We start from the raw sequence: 15,166 nt of genomic DNA, 5'->3' as shown, positions 1-15,166 counted from the left end.
TGTTGACAGTCTTTTCCTTGCTGCTTTCAAAAAAGAGAAATGGAATATCGGTGCCAACATGGAAAATACTAAAAATGTGAAAAGTTTTGCTTTTTCATGGGTTTGTTTTAAGTGCCTTTAAAATTGGGTTTTATTCATCCCCAGATTTGCTTTTATTATTATTATTATTATTATTATTTGTCTGATAGAAGTGAATCCTATTTTCCAGAAGAGGATTCACTTTTGAGAGAAAATATGATTATTCTAATAAATCACATTTTATACTGCTAGAAAAATAGGGCTGGAAAGAATCTGAAAGATTATCTAGTCTCTTCCCACCCTTTAAAGCAGGATGAGCTATACCTGTGTTATTCCTGACAGATGTTTATCTAAGATGTTCTTAAAGACCTCCCATGGTAGGGAAAGTACCAGCTCAGAGTGCAGCTGCTCATCACCGTTTGTTGCTCTGGCCATGTGCAGCAGGTCCGGTGTTTCAAGGGAAGTGCTCCAGAGTCTGCATATGGACAGAAAGACCACACTGTTCACAGAAAATAAATTGGGATGCATATGAAAGAGGAGAGCCTAGAAGTAGCTGAAGTAGTCATGGCTTGGTTTGCTAGGACTGCTGATACACTGATGAGGTGTATGTAGTGTGTATGGTTAATGTGTTTCTTTTGTTTGTTGGTCTGTTTTCCTTGATTGCCTCAAAAAAGTTAAGTGATTCTCATTCTCTTGAGTGCTCAAGAGTGAGGGAGAGGTACTATAAAAGATGACCAGGAACACTGTTTATTTTCTTAAAGCCAGTGTAGTATGAATGTGTGCTTGTGCTGAGGTTTGAACCATAGCTTGTTTATTTTAGAAAAAACAGATTGAATGTGACTTCTGCTTCTGCCACTAGCATTAAGGGTGTTATGCTCAAAACTCCAAGGATGCTCCATTATGTATTAACTCCTTGTTAATCAGATGGTGTGATGATAAGATGGCTAAGGAGGACTAGAAACATGCATCCCAGAGGAAAATATGAATTCAGTAGCAGAACTACTGTTAATTTTAACCGGACCAAGGTTTCACCATGGTGTCCACTGCTCTATTGTTTGCTTTAATATATCTTGAGGATACCTGCCCCCAATTTATTAGCTGTTTCTTTCTTAACTGACAACCTTATCTTACAAAAAGCTGAACAATTCTAGTAAGGTACCCTGAGCAAGCTGAATTGCTATTGTCAATGCAGCTGAGGCCTTTCCTAATTTTACAGGGTAAGTAAAGGCAAATGCTCTTTGACTATCAAAACCAAAAAAATATGACTAATAATGGAGATATTCTGGCAAATGTAAATTTAATTATGACATACTATATAAAACATTCATTAGACATCTGCTAAGCGTTTTTGCATGGGAAACAATATCCTGTGTAAATGGATCCTTTCAGTCCTACTTTATAGTGTGTGTAAAGTCACAAGCACTTTGTTTCACATGGAGGTATATAGTTTCTAAGCAGTAATAAATACGGTTTTGCAAGAGATCTAATATATAAAAATTCTTAGGAGTTCTGTGGCCCTTTGTCTCAGTGTTGCCTTTCTGAGAAGGGAAATTCTTCTCAGATCCATCTCCATTTCTGGCATCACAGTGCCCCGTCTGCTCAAGATGCTTCATGCTCCAGACCACCCGGAATGGCTCCACCACAGCTCCCTGGTAGCCAGCAGGCTGGAGTTGGAGAACAACTGAAGAAAAATTATCATGTTTAAGCTAAAAGACAAATTTCAGTACATTTGCTTACCTTGGGCTTTATCTTGTTTGGCAACATAATCCATAGAACTTGATCAGTAACTAGCTTTCCTTGGAACATTATATGTATTTTTCCCTTTAAGATTATTTTTTACATACATTTACTGTGAGTAATATGGTAATTCTAAAATCCCTCCTGGATTACTGTTATATCTCTGACCATTCTTAATTCAAGTCTGTAGGCCAAGACTGTTAATTGGCACATAATGTGTACAGTCTTTTTCAGCTTTTTTTTTTTTTTTTTTTTTTTNGGATGTAAGATGTAACTTGGGAGTGATATGGTATGTAAGACTGCATCCTGAGCTGCTGCTTCTTGTTAAGGTCAGTAAGAATTTCGCAGTGGACTCAAATGCTTTAATCCTCAGACCTAAGTATCAAGTGAATGACTGTCAGCTGTAGGTATTCCACAGAATTAACTATAAGGCTGAAGATCAAGGCTTAAAAAAGAAGGTGTAATGATCGTAAAAAGAAAATGATTGGCCAGTTTATTTTACAATGCTTTGGTCAAACATTATGCAGTCATATTTGCAGCTGATCTTATGTTAATCCATGAGACCAGAATTAGTAACCACATACTATTTCTCTACCCAGACTGAAAGAACTGAAATCGCCAGGCTAGGTGAGCATAGGTCTAGGCAGCATGTTGTGATAATATGGCTATTTTGCTTCTGTTACCTGAGGAGAATACTTTTAGGTTGTTAGTTTGTGAAGAAATTCTAATGAATGTAGGGCTTCCCTTGCTTGCAGCTTTTGATAATGGCATTGGCTGTGAGGGGGGTTAATCAGTCTGCACATCATCTTCCTATCTTTTCAGTGGAGTCATTAATGCTCCTGAAGTGTTGTGAGAATAAATGCTGTAATATTTTTAAATATGTGAAACCAGCAGTGATTGTATCCATTTAAATAACAGCAAACAGATAAAAAAAATCTGCAACAACAACAATGGATAAAATAAATAATACAATTTAAATAATTTCTTTAGTTAAAATAATTTATATTCTAAATAGCAGATACAGTATTTTGTTTCTTAAAGACATGATCTGCTATACTAGGAAATGAAGATAAATTATGAAAGTGCTAGTTTTGTGTTTGGGGCAGCACAAAACATTTTAAAACATAGTTCAGTTGTTTGATATCAGTTGTGGCTATACCAAATAGTTCTGCACAGTCTTATATACAGAGTTGTAAACAAAGGAATGGCAGTGAAATGAGTATAAAACAAATACTGTACTATTCTTTTAAAATGATGGATCAAGTGTTGAGATTGTGGTAAGTGCCCTTATGAAAGGACCCCTGAGTGCAAACACAGCTCACAACAAGCCTGTTCCTGAAAAAGAGCRCTGAAAGATGAACCTTCAGCCAAATCCCCTGTTTACAGTCCCATTGTGTTCACTGAGTCCCCGGATAAGAAAAAATGATTGGAGATGTGAATCTCCTTGTTGGATGAGACTTTAACTCTACGTTTGCACAGATCTTCAGTCAACGTAAAAGTACAAAGTGAACTAGTTAAGGATCCCAAGGTAAATGATGTTTAAAAAAAACAAGTGGAGGAAGGGGAGGTATATTTGAATTACAGATTAGCATTTGACTTTGCCATTTAAGTATGCTGCTTGCTGTGACCCTTTTATGTTTTCACTTAATCAGTTTAAGTTCTCAGGCAGAAGAAAACTATCTTGACAATGAATTTGTAATAAACAATGAAATAATGATGCTGCCTTTCCTGTAATAGATAAGAATAAGTATAATTTTCAGAAGGATTTCATGCAAGATTTCCCCTAATTATTCTTGATATTTTTGTAATGTTGAGTTTAATTTAATTGAGGCATTCTGAAAGGCAGGCTGCCAGCACTAATAACTTTACTGAGCTTATTAGATTTGGACTAGCCTGTAGCAAAAATAGATTTACAATGACTGACATAATCCAAGACCCCACACTAGCAATTTAAAAGCAAAGTATCATCCTGCTTTTCCAAATTCAAACCGTGAAACAGCTTTACAAGGTTTAAATGTAACCAAGTAAGAAACTTTTCCTTCCCCTCCTTCATAAGGAGTTTAACTCATTTCCTAAACTTTCCTGTCTAAAAGTTGTTGGGAAAATTCTTCCATAAGTGAGCAATAAAGTTACCAATATAGCATTGTTTAAATGTGTAGCTGATACTAGTTACAAGTTTTATTGCTCAATTTTTGAGCATGAAGGTTGAGATTTTGAGGTGAAACTGTCAGTTTGGAATCTAGTCCCTTTAAAGATCTGAGTTAAAAGTAGTGTCATGTTCATCTGTTATATTCCTCCCAATCCCTTGAATTTTACATAAGGTTTTTAGAACATAAGATTTTAGCTCAGATAACAGTGTGTTCCTGCTTATTGACCAAAACATAGGAGTGGAAATCAACAGCCTGGATATTAGGGAATATTTAGTTATATCTTTTTTCAGATTACCGTATCTTTAAATTTTGAGGAGTGTCTTAGCTACAGACACAACTGTCAGTCCATGAAGACTTTTTACAGCATGTAAAAAGGGAGGCGTGCACTGCTTTCTTGTGGAAGTTTTGCTCTTTTTTTTCTTTCGCTGTTTCCCTTCATTTACTATAAAAGTCATTAGAATTTGAAAGTATGTGGTTGCTCTTGTGTGAAGCATTAGAAAGTGATCTTTAACAATTCTGTATCTCTTTTTCATGTCCTTTGGGGTCAGAAATTGGCCACAGTATGCTGGCAGACACTGTCTCTATTAGAAAGAATCTCCTGCTGGTGAAAGAAATTGGTTTTGCGTCTTGCATATTTACCTCTATTGGTCTGCAGAGATGGAAGAGAAGGATGAAAGTACTCAGTGCTACCACTCCTGCCATGGCTGTCTACTAAATTTGGGTTTGTTAAATACTTTAAGCTTAATGTGTTACAATGGATAGATTTAGGGTGTATAGGAATGGAACAGGCTCCAAGAATCAGGGCCCTTGTATCAAGTTTTCCTTGGCACAGAAGAGAAATGAGCTCCGAAAAGTTTGTATCTGGCTTTACTTTACTGAATGTATGACCTTAGGCTAGTTTGCTAAATTCCACATTCCTCTGTTCTTACAAAATCCTAAAAACTATGGAAAAAGTAAAAAATAGTTGAAGAGAAGTTGCTACGTAAATATACAGTGTTATTTTATGGCAGGTCAGTTTCTCTCCTATTGAGAGAAGAAGGCAGGAATGGCAGGAGGTGACACTGAACATACTTGGAATTATTTATCTGCCCACTCTTAATTGCTTAGTCTGAGTCTGTTTACAATCATACTGATTAAAGAATGTCTCTCCAATGTGATGCCATCAAATAGCTTAGGCCTAGAATTTAATTTGTTTAAATGAAAAGTAATAGACTTAATGACTAGAGTTGCAATGTTTGTAATAACATTGAAAACCTATTTAAATGTACATCCAAGGTGAAAGCAACTGCTTATAAGGAGGCTTAAAGGGATTGTTTTGCTAAGCAATTTGCATCCTTTTCTCTGTGGTTCATCTTTCTGAGTTATGTGGTGTAACTTGGCAGTGAGCTCAAGGCACAAATAGACTTGAAGGGCAACTTCCAGATATTGCTGTAGAAATATCTTCAAAGTAAAGGTTAGACTTGAAATGGCTGAAGGCGCCTTTGAAAATCTCTCTGACTCCTCAGAAGAAAGTTCCACTGAAAATGGCAAAAGGTGTCATTCTGATTTTTTTCCTCAATGAACTGTTGGGGAGGAAATATCACTGTAATTCCATCCTGTTCCATTGCAGATTTAATACTTGGGGAAACAAATGTGAGCACTCTTTATCTAATTTCAAAGACAAAATTACCAAAGGTTTTACCTCTGTGTAGCCATTTTCTATGATTCTGCGGTACAGTCCAAATTCCCTGTGTTTTTATCATAGCTTTCCTCAGGTTGTGTCCAGGCTTTTCAGCAGTGAGTTCTTTGAGCAGTTGCCAGCATTATTACAAGAATTTTTACATAAACCTTCTACAGTTAGACAGGTAAGTGTTTCTGAACTATTGCTACTGACATAATGTTTTTTTCATTCATGAGCACAGGGGTTATTCAAAAGCCTAGCCGTATATTCAGCCTAGTGTTAATAACATTAATATTCTTGTTCTTAATCATATGGGTGGCAGGTTACCTGCAATGGGACTGACCATCCATCTGTGGGAAATTTTGTATAGTATGATTTTAAAAATGTGATATATTCCTTTGGTAATATATGTGATGATTTTGCATTGTGTAATTTTCATGTGATGATTTAGCAATGGCAACGTACTGGATTATGACTGTAAATTTTCTTTTTGGCTGCTGTCTCTTAGTAATGCATGTATTGAACAATGTAAATGACAAAGTTCAGATCTCATTCTAAACTAGATATATCTAAAGCAGCTGATGTTTCTAGCCAGCATCACGTAACATCAACTTTTCAAGGGAGATTTTTTGGGTTCTGCTGAAGTATGACATCTAAGATATATCACTCTTGAGATCAGCAAACAAGTGCAAGTGCTCATGAACCTGTCAAAACAGGTCAAAAACATTTTACCTATGACTAAACATTAACAAATGGTAACTTTTTTTCCCCCATTTCAGAGTTTTTCAGCTAGTACTCGCCAATACTTATGGCTGCATTTCAAAATAAAATTACAATGGCTTGCACATCTGTAATAATAATTTTCCATCCTTTCTTATGGTTACTTTTCTTCATCCATAGGGACTGAAGGATCCTGTTTCTGCAGTGAAACTCCATAAGGGTTTCAAGACTGCTGTGGCAAGACTGCTTGATGCAGGAGAGCAGGGAACAGAATTTGTCTTTTTGATTTTGTTTTCAGCTGCATTCTTAGGTTAATCCCTGGTCTTTATAGTAGAGGAGGTTTGTATGTAGAATTGCAGTGCTACACCATGTCTTTTCCTGGGCTTACTTTTCCTCTTCTGGCATGCTGTTCTTCTGCCAAGGTAGAAGAAAACTTCACAGGCTTCAGGATTCTGAAATGGCTGTTAGGGACAGAAAAGCTTCCAGCAGATGATATTAGCTGGATCTGTGTTTCCATGCAGCAGGTATAGGTGATCCCATTCTTAGGAAGTGAGGCGATTACTGACTGAGCTTATTTTTCATAGACCATAAAAACTCCAGGAAGAAAAAAAAGTATCATTCTACTCCCAGTTGCAAGTGGTACACGGAAGAGAGTCTTAACTAGTGGCTAGGCTAGAATGTTAATTAAAGTRTATTGCTAAGGGCTAAATACTAGTTTGTGGGTTAGGTAGATTGCCAATTGTTAGGGAACAGAGGCAAACTAGGAGAAAAGAAGATAACTGGATATTTCGGACTGTCATTATGATGTAAAAAATATAGATCATCTTCCAGAGATTTGCCAGTCATCCTAGTGGGTAGGACAGTAAATGTATATCACAATAACATTTGGGGAAAGATGATGCAGACTCCTTTTGGGGGGAAGGAGGAGGTGATGTACCAGATCCTGACAGCAAGCTGCACTGGTACCTCTGTTGCCCCTCTCAAGGGATTAGAGTCATGTTTGATAAAACAGTTACAGCAGGGCAGGGGGCAGTTATCAAGAGAGAAGAGGAAATCCTCCTCTCAGCAAGCTGGAAGGGATCAAGTTCCTAAAGAGTGAATCAGCTCCAAATGGGGCTATATCCTCGTTCCCAGGAAGTGTGTGTGTGTTTGGGGGGARGGGGGGGGGAGAGGGGGTTTAAAAGCAGAACTTTCTCCTCCAGATGGCTTCTTACTGAATTATGTTTTGTTCTCCTAATAACTTGTTCTGACACAGCATATGTACTGCTCAGCAGCAGCAAAATATCCTGAAAGTGTATTTGTAAAGAGAAAAGTTCGAGGAAGAGTGAAGCTAGCTCTGATTCGGTTGTTTACCATCAATCAGACTGTTGCTTGGCAGGGAGTGGATGATTATGAGCCTGAACAAGCTGAAAAGGGGCAGGAAGAGAAGTGGAGGCAGCATTCTTCCTATTTAAAGCTGCATCCCCTGAAAAGAGAGTTTGCAGACTGTGCTGGAGCTGGTGCTGAAAAAAAGGGCTTGCAGACTTTGTCCTGGAACTGATGCTGAAAGGCAAAAAGATTCCCCAGCTGGCTTCATGCTGCTAAAATAACCTTATGTTTTTGCACTTTTCACTGCCTGGGAGGATACATGTCTAATATCTAGGCATGATGGCAGTCTTGGTACAAACGAGAACTTTTTTCATCCTTGCTGCTTTGTTAGGGCTATTTGTAACCGTAAAAGCACAAGAAGAGGAAGAATACGATGGTGGTGAGTTTCTCTTTTCTTTCTCTTGGTATGCAGTGTGCTTATTGCGTGATTTGGATAATAAGTGGAATGGAAAACCTTTGAGATATAAGAGTTACAAGATTTTTGGTTTTGTATGTTGAGAAGGGGGCTGCAAGGTTCGCACTTTGGGGATATAATCAGAAGTCACAGGGAGGTTTTTAAAGCTGGAGTTTTGCAGGGCTCCCAAGTGTCTCTGTGCACTGTTCTGCGAACACAGAACAGGGGAAGAACAGTTAAATGCAAAATGCTGCTGTGGGGCTCTTAGGAATAAACCCTGCTGCCTGGCATTAACAACATGTGGGGCTGTGGAGACAGAAAAGTTTGCAACAAAAGAAAACGCTTCAGATGAGACTAAATGCAGGCTCTGGGGTTGGAGACGAGCCTGAACAATCTGAGCTGAGAGAAGTAAACACAGAAGCCTTGCAGGGTGGAGTCTTTTTGCACTGAACTACATCTGGTTTATTACATTCTTTGTTTTAGAGAAATACAAAAATGTTATTTTCCTTTTTCATTTTCTTTTGTTTTCCTTTTCCTCCTCCTTTCTTTCCTTCTCCCTCTCCTTCCCACTCTCTCGCTCTTGCTGTTTAATCTCCAGGGACAGAGTTTGATGGAATACAGGCTCTCTTGCTTGGTACTTTCCCACCCTTCTGACTTCTTCTAAACCACTTCTGAGTAGTGATTTAGCAAGCTGTCTGAAGGCAGGAAGACTGGCCAGCTGAGTACCTGACTTGTGTAACACGAACTTTCTTAGGCATTTTATATCCCTTTTTATTTAATAGCATTTCAATCCCTGTAAGAGAGATTGATAGTCAAGGGAATTTGGTAGTGGCTGTACTCTTTCTTCAATCTATATGTCCTGCTATATTTTGGTTTCCTGAAATGTGAAAAGACTGGTTGTAGGATATTCTGTAGCTATTGCACTCCTAAACATATTTTTGGGGGCTTCTCGTGAAACATTGTTAGACATTATTTGGAAAAGAAGCCAAAGGGACTAGTAAATTAAGATATAATACAGTTTGCAATTATTTTATTGTATATTTTCAGGAGTTTTATTTTTCTTATAACTGAACTTCTCTTGTAATATGCTGCATTGCACAACTGAGGAGGATTGAAATCCTGATGAATAAGGTGGTGCAGTAGTTCTGATAATACAGATACAAATAAAAATGAGATTATCCTGACTGTGCACAGCTGTTTAAGAAGTCCCACAGAGGGGCCACTTGATATAATCTTGGAAGTATAACTCCCTCTCTTTCCATAGAAGAGACATATTTTTCAGATATGTATACAATCAAAGAAAACACTTGTGAAAGTATTGACTTCCTTTTTCAGTATCCATTTAGTAAAAGAAGATGGCTTTCTTGCTGTTAAAAAAACAGATTTCTGTGGGGTTAAGTTATTACGTGTCATTTATTAGTTTGTTGCTATTATGGAAATTATGGGATGAGCCAGTAACACCACCTTCTGGGATGTACTTCCCATACACTGATGGCTGGGGAAACTGTGAGAGGTACATGATCTGCCAGAGAGTAAAATATGCTGTAAGAAATTAATGATATATGTTTGCACTTATTTCATTTATTGATTTTTCTGTTTGAGAATGTAGTAGCTTTTGTCTACCATACATGGGAGCTGCTTTTCCCATGTTCCATATTTAAAAAAAAACAACAACCCCAAAACAAAAAAAACAAACCCCAAAACTRTTGGAGTGTTGCGAGGGAAGGTGCACAATGAGGATGAAGGGAATATATCTTGYACATAGACCGGGTTTAACTGTATAAACAAGGTTCTTTCAGTTCTGATTTAGTTCCTGATTCAGGCCCACAAAGGTTGCAGAATGTTTTTTTGTTGTATTTTGGGKTTTTTTTTTTCCCCTTAGTTTTGCCTTGAGTTTAGTACTAACTTGTGCAGAGGTCTAAGATTAGTGTATGTTGTACTGTACTGTGGGTAATTTTATACACTTTGCAGCTTTTGCACTTTTTTCCCTTTAGTTGGTCAGATATGCTATTTGAGTGTAGGTGCCATAGTAAACAAATTTCAGAGATCTCTGGAGAAGGAAGGAAGGCACTTTAGAAAGCTTAAATTAGAAAGATCATCAGATTTTCAGAAAATATGTAAAACACTTTTACCCATCATTTTTCATGCCAACACTGAAAAAGTGAGAAGTAAATATTAGTTCTCAGAAACCACAGTGAAAGAAAGAAATAGCTTTTGCAAATGTGTCTTATAGAATTTATCACCACAATGARTATGAGATCTATGCCAGGTTGTGTATTGATAGGTAAATTGAAAATAATTAAGCAGGTAAAATGATTTTCAGAAATGTTTAATACAAGAACTCCAATGCTTCTTCAAACCAAACATACTCCTTAACAATTGTTTTTGGCACTTATCATTACTGTGTTGAGTCYCTTTTAACTATTGCTATTTTCTATATTCATTTTTTTCTCTTGGAACCATTGCAGATTGATCTGTTTTTCTCAAGAATGCTTGGCCGGTAGTTCTGTATAGTACACACGCTTAAAATGCACACAAAAATGTGAAAAGTAGATGCTTTCAAACACAGCACAGCAAAATAACTGTAGGTCATTTTGAACCTACATGTTTTAAGTGTGTCCCTTTAAATGTCATTTAGGAATAAAGTGAGCACTTCAAACGCCTAGAAAGAATGAAAGATCCTAGTTTTACATTCAGTTCTTCGTAGAGGTCCAACTGGTTCAGAAGAGCAATAGGGCCAAAAGATGCCCACAGGATAGCTGCAGTCATGCGCTGCATAAGCACTGAGTACTTGGAGGCCCTGAACGCTTGGTGTAGGAGTTTCCACTCACAGTATCATCTTTCCTCTTCCCTTAGGAATCAGTATAGAGGAAGTTACTAGCAGAACTGGTGCATGCTTCTAGGCAGTTGCTTTCCCATCCATGTAAATGTGATTGCTTTCTTCAAAAAGTTATTTTAAAAAAAACTAGAACACCTTCTGAGGAACTCAGTGAAAGATCTCTCCCTTGATCCACTTGGATCAGAGCTGTGGGAATTGTCTCCCTGTGGAGGATTTGTCTGCTGAGAACTCCATCCAAGTGTGGCAGTGATGATCTATTGCCATGATTTCCTACGTTTCTCACTGCAATCCTATATTTGCCATTAGGCTCTCATCAGTTTTTGCAACATGCTCTTGTCAGCATATTTCATAGTAATTTATGCATCTCCATCCCACTCTTTTAATATTAGCCCTACTTCAGCTGAGACCAATGAGAKACCTGGTGTTGGTTTAAAAATAGCTGGACTAATTTCCCTTGTTCCACTGGGTGACTAAGCAATAATAAATAAGGGTCACACCATCTGAATTCATGATCATCTCTGTCCTTTTCTTTGAGTTCTGGAGGTCTTCCACTTTGTCTGGAAAACATACAAAGGAGAGAGGAAAACGGTCTGGCCTTAATGGAGACAGAAACAACTGAGCTGGTAGAGATTGTGGCTAGTAAATATGTCCATTATCCCCTCATTGATACTAGGGACATTAGGGAGGAAAAAGGTTGATAGCTGCAGAGTCTCCTCTCCATGATAGGTGCTGGGAACACAATGGCAAGGAAAAGTTTGGTGTAGCTATGAGGAAGAAGGATAATTCTTGAGCATTCACACCAGATGCTCCTTTAGTTTTTCTCTTTTTTTTTTTTTTCCCTTTCTTCCAATCTTATAGAGAGTCTTTAAAGCTTCTGAGGAGATTGATGTGACAGGGAAAAAAACCTCAGCATTTCCAGCTCTCACAATTTTAGCAAGGATCTCATAATATTAATTTTTGTTTTCCCCCAAAGTTCCAGATCCCAAGATCATTTGCTTACATGCGTACCTCTGCTTGCTTAGAGTTGAATGTGTGTGTGTGTGTGTGTATAGGTATTTATGCTTGTGGGTTTAATCATTCCAAAGGACTTGAAAATCGAAGCGACCATGGCTCTAAAAAAATCAGAAAATGAGAATCCCTCATTTAAAAAAAATGTTGCCGTTCTTTGGGGACTGACTCATGATTTTTAAATATTTGTGGTTGGCTCCCCAGCTTGTAAAAATGTGGGAAGGAGATTCTACACAGAAATTTCCACAAGAAGAGTCCTCAAGAAGATTTCTTTCTACTCTGAGCAGGCTCTAGCTGAAAATTATGGAGTCCATAATTGAGGTTCACAGAAGCTGTACACATCGACTTGATTTTTTTTTTTTTTTTTAGTAGATACTTTGTGCTTGAAGAATAATTGTGTGCTTTGGTTGTTAGTGCAGGAATTTTTGCCACAATGTTTACAAGTATAGATTATTGCCATAGAAACTAAATGATCGTTTCATCCTCTTAATCTCCTCTCAGTCTCACTCTCATTCATATTTTGGCATTCTCCCAGTCCATTTCTTGGTGAAATCTAACTTTGTGATTTATTTCAATATGTTAATATTTTATTCTTTTGGGGAGGATTTGTTTGTGTAAAACACTACAAGATCAGTCCTGTTTAATAATAATGTTTATTAACATAAAACTAAGCCTTTTTCAATTTATGTTAACTTTTTTAACTTTGTTAACTTTTTAGAATTGTTCAGAAAAAAATAAATCTCTGCCAAACCTCTGAGTTTATTGTAAATTTACCTGTGAAAACCCTGCTTAGAAACATCATCTGCTGTCTAACCAGATTCCTGTCTGGGTTAAGTGAGTCACAGGAAGTTATATGATTTGTCTGTGATTAGAATTATAACTGATCAACTCACCAGACTAATCAGTTTTGTGAGAAAAGAAATGCAGGATTCTTTTGTGTATGTGTAGGGAACCAGTGACTTTGAGGGCAGATCTTCATCCAACATTATGATCCTTTAAAAGAACTGAGCAGATGTTCATGGCCTGCGTGCAACTATTTTTCAGTATACAGTGAAAGGCAATGATCTCAGTGCCAAAATATAATAAAGTAATAACAAAAAATAGTGGAAATTCCAGCTGGAGACATGTGATCTATCCTTATATGTACACTGATTGTTTCCCCCTTGTATGTCTTTGTAGCCTTGCTCATTTTTGTGTGTAAGGTCCTGATGATAGAAGAACTTCTGAGAAACAATTGATKAGAAAGAATAAATCAGATAGTGCTGATTGAATAGATGCTCAGTTAGATCAGGGAAGAGAGAATGTATTTGCACTTTAATACCTTATTCTATAGACAAAAGACCCTATTCTTAATCTAATGCATGAGGTAAAAATAAGTATTCTTCAGTGTAAAATGAATAAATTAATCAAATTAACTTGGAATTTCAGTTTTTAACAAAGGCTTCTTGGAGTTTGAAACTTCAGAACACTAGGAAAGATTGTTGCACTCTGAGTGATACCTCAAATGGCAACAGAACCAYGTTGTTAAACTGCAGGTCTTAAAGCCCTGACTAGAATGTCTTGTGCAGAAGGTCAGGTGTAACTTGTTTGGAATGTGTGATGCATTAATTCAATATATAATAAGAAGGGTATGAGGAAAACTGGTTTTTTTTTAGTAATATCATACCTTATTTATTCTTCAGTTATTTAAGAAATCAGGTGCTTTCAAGTTGCAGTAAAATTGCATATATGTCACATAACATTTTGAGGATGAGAGGTACTTTAGAGATGACATGCTTACTGACTACGTTTGGTGTAGTAAGTACATTATGTGTATACAAATCACATCTTGTTTCCACAATTTTTATCATATATTATGTTTTAAAGACATGGATACAATTTTATAATCTCTTATACTTGAGAGGGTCACCCCAGATTTAAATTCAGAGAGAAATTAAAAGAGTTAGTTCTGTTGCTGTGCTACCAAAAAGGATAAAACAGTGATACCATCTATAGGAAGTAACACAACCTTGACTATAATCAGAGGTRATTCAAGGACACCTTCTTGATGACGACTTTAGCTGTAAACCTACCTTTTTTTGCCATAATTAATCCAGCAAAGGAAATACTTTCCTTAATTCATTAAATAATTTCACCAAATCATGAATTCCTCTGTTTTCTGATCATGGCTCTGCCTTATCAGTCCATGTCATTTGTTATTATCCACTTCTTAACTGAGTTGTAGTGTTAAGCAATTTTAAGCCAATGAGAGTCTCCTGACTACTTTTGAAGGATTAAAGGTTGCAGCAAAGTTCCAGTAGCTATGGCCATAGACATCTTGTTGAAGTGTGGCCTCGGGAACACTAAAAAAAACCACAGTAGATGTTGTGACCCATGTATTTTCTGTCCATGTTGCAGGCTCTGCAGCTGTGGTTTATGTTGAAAGCATTCGTATTGCTTAAAAAGAGTCTGAGTTGGGATGGGCTTATGAACTGAGTTAAAGTGTGCCTTAATGGGTTGTGCAGAACATGGGGTGTTGTGCTAAGGCACAATATGAGGGTGTCATCTTCACCCTGCAGGAGTCGCAGGAACTCTGCAGAATGGGGTATTGGAATGCGTGTTTGGGTGTCCACAATGCGGATGCTGGGCCAGACTGTGCCTGGTAGACCCTCATCGGCAGGTGAGCCACACGGGCACGAATCAGGCTGGACTGGCTTAGCAGATTAATTTCAAAGAGAAAGTGACAGGCAATTTTGTTTCTAAGTTGCCCAATATTACTTGAAATTGCCTACTGCAACACATATGTTGCATTTATACCATTTCAGGTAAGAAATTTGTTGGAGCTGGCAAGAGGAAGCATATTGTATACCTGGTGTGTTGTGTAACTGACAAGGCTGTAACGTTTTCATTGACAGTTCAGTAGGTTTTGGATGTTTTCCAAGTTAACAATTTAAAAAGCCAAAATGTTTGGACTTCATTATTACGGTTTGTAAGCAAGGGCACTTAGACTCTCTTGTTTCCAAACTATTTTCATGATGAAATTGCATATTTTAATTTTGAATAATTTTCAAGTGAATATTTAAAGTTTTAGTATATGTGATAGGAGGGAAAATAGTTACTTACAATGGGAAATACAATTCCCCCTAAGTTTGTGCAGTGATATGGAATTTTGATGTCACGATGACATAGAAAACCCTTACAATAGACCAAGAAAACTGTTGATGATTCTGAATTTATTCTGTGTCTATATTAGGGGCTTATTCTAACTGGAAAATATTAATACAGAATATTCT

The 15,166-nt window shown here is 37.2% G+C and overlaps 1 protein-coding gene across 1 annotated transcript in view; it reads left to right on the top strand.

Moving 5' to 3' along the window:
• Positions 1-2,014: 2,014 nt before the first annotated feature.
• COL5A2 (collagen type V alpha 2 chain) overlaps positions 2,015-15,166 on the top strand; it is a 121,626-nt gene continuing 108,474 nt past the window's right edge. The window contains exon 1 of the mRNA XM_026069062.1: positions 2,015-2,084. The gene's annotated coding sequence lies outside the window, so the exon portion shown is untranslated. The remainder of the gene's footprint in view (positions 2,085-15,166) is intronic.

This window comes from Apteryx rowi, unplaced genomic scaffold, assembly GCF_003343035.1.
Source record: "Apteryx rowi isolate R43461 unplaced genomic scaffold, aptRow1 scaffold_286, whole genome shotgun sequence".
In the NCBI taxonomy this organism is placed as follows: Eukaryota; Metazoa; Chordata; class Aves; order Apterygiformes; family Apterygidae; genus Apteryx; species Apteryx rowi.
Note: the sequence above shows the minus strand (reverse complement) of the source record. Positions and strands in the feature narration are given on the sequence as shown.